Source organism: Asparagus officinalis, chromosome 7 (genome assembly GCF_001876935.1).
Source record: "Asparagus officinalis chromosome 7, Aspof.V1, whole genome shotgun sequence".
Lineage (NCBI taxonomy): Eukaryota > Viridiplantae > Streptophyta > Magnoliopsida > Asparagales > Asparagaceae > Asparagus > Asparagus officinalis.
Genome location: NC_033800.1, coordinates 85642381 through 85645233, shown reverse-complemented (window position 1 = coordinate 85645233; position 2853 = coordinate 85642381).

The following is a 2853-nucleotide window of genomic DNA, read 5'->3' as shown; positions in this document are numbered from 1 at the left end:
GGATCTTTGTAACCCAAGATGACAATCATATCAATGAAAAAGAAAACAGTTTTCCACGCGAACACCTACTCATCTATATCACTATCATTTGTAACTCTTTCCAATATAATTTATCATAGATTTATTGTTAAAAATAAATATTACAAATTACAAATAACTTTCTACTCCTTACTCCTGTCGTCAAATCATTAAGTCTATCTTCAATACTATCTATTTGGTCAATGCATGTATAGTGGACAGATCGAGCAATGTTCTATGGTCGTCGATAAAATATCCTGATGTGCTAAAGGCAGATTTTGAAGCTACGATAGAAATCTGCATTGTTAGTAAGTCAAGAGCCATAATGAAAAGTATTGGATATGAAACTCTTCCATATACTCTCCACCATTGTAAAAATATCAAAATCAACATTATTTTGAGGTTTGACTAGAGGTGCAGTTAAATATCATTCAATTTTAGAAATTTTCCTTGTTAATGATCTTGATCCATGGTTATTACCCATACGTGTTAGCCTATCTATCATTAATTGTCTATCAAAAAGCTTACCTTTGCCCCATCTAGAGCTTATAGTATCTATACGTTGAGGTGTGCTTACACCATATCTACCCGTATACTCATCAAATAATCTTTAAAAATAATATTTAATAGTGTTATGATGAGTAAGAGTGGTAATAGTCTGACTACTATTAGTTTCTATCACCATGTTCTAATAGAAATAATCCAATAAACATTGGAGGCTAATATCCTTCAAGCATGGATATATAAGAATCCCCAAACCAAAAATAATAGGAATATGACTAAACTACTTATTAAATTTGCTACCCATTTTAAAATTCATGTCTGAAAAAATTATCCATGCGATAAGTATTAAAAAAGTTTAACTATTGAAAACTTGTAAAGCAGCTTGAGTAGTAGCTGAATAATAACAACTGGATAATAACATAGTAGCTTCATAAAAAACTTGTAGCATCTCTTTTAGCCAACTTATAATTGCCCATTAATAGGTGTAGATCTAGAACTAGAAGTATATAGAGCAACAAAATCGTTTATAATTTTCTTATACTCTATTGTTACATTTAACATTGTATATGTAAAATTCCACCTGTGGTCAACATCATTTAGAATTAACTTAGATTTTATATATTTTTTCAACACAATTGTTTCCATCTTTGAAGTCGTTATTTAATAGAGTAAGCTATAACCCTAACTTTTCTATCATTAATTTAATTTTATTAAATGTACTTCGAACAATTAAATTCAAAATATGACACATGCATCTAATATGAAAAATACCACTCTAGCATTGCAATAACAAAAATGATATGAGCAAAGATGATCTGATGTAATCTGCAACTACATTTTATTACTTGTAATTTTTTATTTTATTTAGAAATTCTAATTTTAAAAGTTCTTCCATTATTATTAGCAATATTTTCACCAGTGTATGAATCTTCAAATAAAAAAAAAAGAAACAAAACTTTTAAATATTTACCAAATGTCATCAATCCAGCGTGTTGTGATACATAGATAACCAACTTTTGCTCTAGATGTCTAAACATTAGAAGTTAAAAAACAAATTATAGTTCAAGCTTTGGAAAATAAGAATTATTTTTATTTTTTCCTTGTGATAATATTTCAAAATATCACGTTGAGAATTTTGAGGAGAAATTTTTTAAAAAATAGTATAAAAAAGATTTAATCATATTCTCAAATTCATCATCATCTACTAATTTGAAAGTAAGGCTTTTAAAAATAATAAACCTGATGATGCATTTCTTGGCTTTAATTGCATCGTAGTTCCATGAACAGAGTCTACTAGAAGAAGATGAAGATGATTGAGAAAGTAGAGATTAGCGGATTGTGCCTTGAGACGTTGCCTTTGCTTGTTGTGTTTTTTCAAATAGCGTTTGAGGTGGTTAGTCTCACTCCTATGATGAACTTTAAAGATATGGTTGCATAATGCACATTTGGCCTTATGGGTAAGATGTTTGTCGTGTTGATCCTGGAGAGTTCTATCTTCTCAAACTATGCCCACACTTCAGAACTCAGCCTTTTAGGAGATCTATGTGTTGGATCATCAACACCAGATTCGGGATACACATTGGTAGTAGGAGTGGCTATATGACTCATTTCAAGAGTTAGATTTTGCCCTTCATAATCGGAGGAGGAAGCCATTGCAATTATAGAGTACAAGAAAGTATAAGAGAGAATAAAAGACTATAATACTATATTAGAGAGAATAGGAGAGTCGTAGGGAGAAGTAAAAGAGTTTTAGATGAGAAAAATAAATAAAACTCACTCTATTTACTGAGGCAACCTCATAGCCTAAAGATCAAAATACCTCAAAATTGGTTATTTTTCACCATTTTTAGGATATTTTCGTAATATGACAAAAAATTGCCGTAATAGGCTAGTTATTCTGCCTGAATCAGGTCAGGTTCGATCTAGAACGATGGCCCGAGCCGGGATGATCAGTCGCAATGACTAGAAAATAGCTGTGCTGGACCAGGCAGGGTCCAGCCACTCAGTCTAAGGTCTGGGCCCTTCAGTCCATGACTATTTTTCTAGTTGTTGGACCGGGTCAAATTTCGGGCTGGGCCGGGCTTCTAAGCCCGACTCGGCTCGATCTAACCACTATTAATCAGGGAGCTATTACTACCTCACTAGGTTGGTCTGAGTCCAAGCAGGACCGGATCTAGGTTCTTTAGCCTAGCACCGTGGAAGTTAGGCTGAGCTAGGCCGGGCTTCACCGAACCACCTTGGACCAGGGCCCGAAACTCTATCTCGCTGGGTTTTTTGGGCTTTTCCCGGCCGGACGCGGGACGTAGCCTATATATATGATATATATGTATA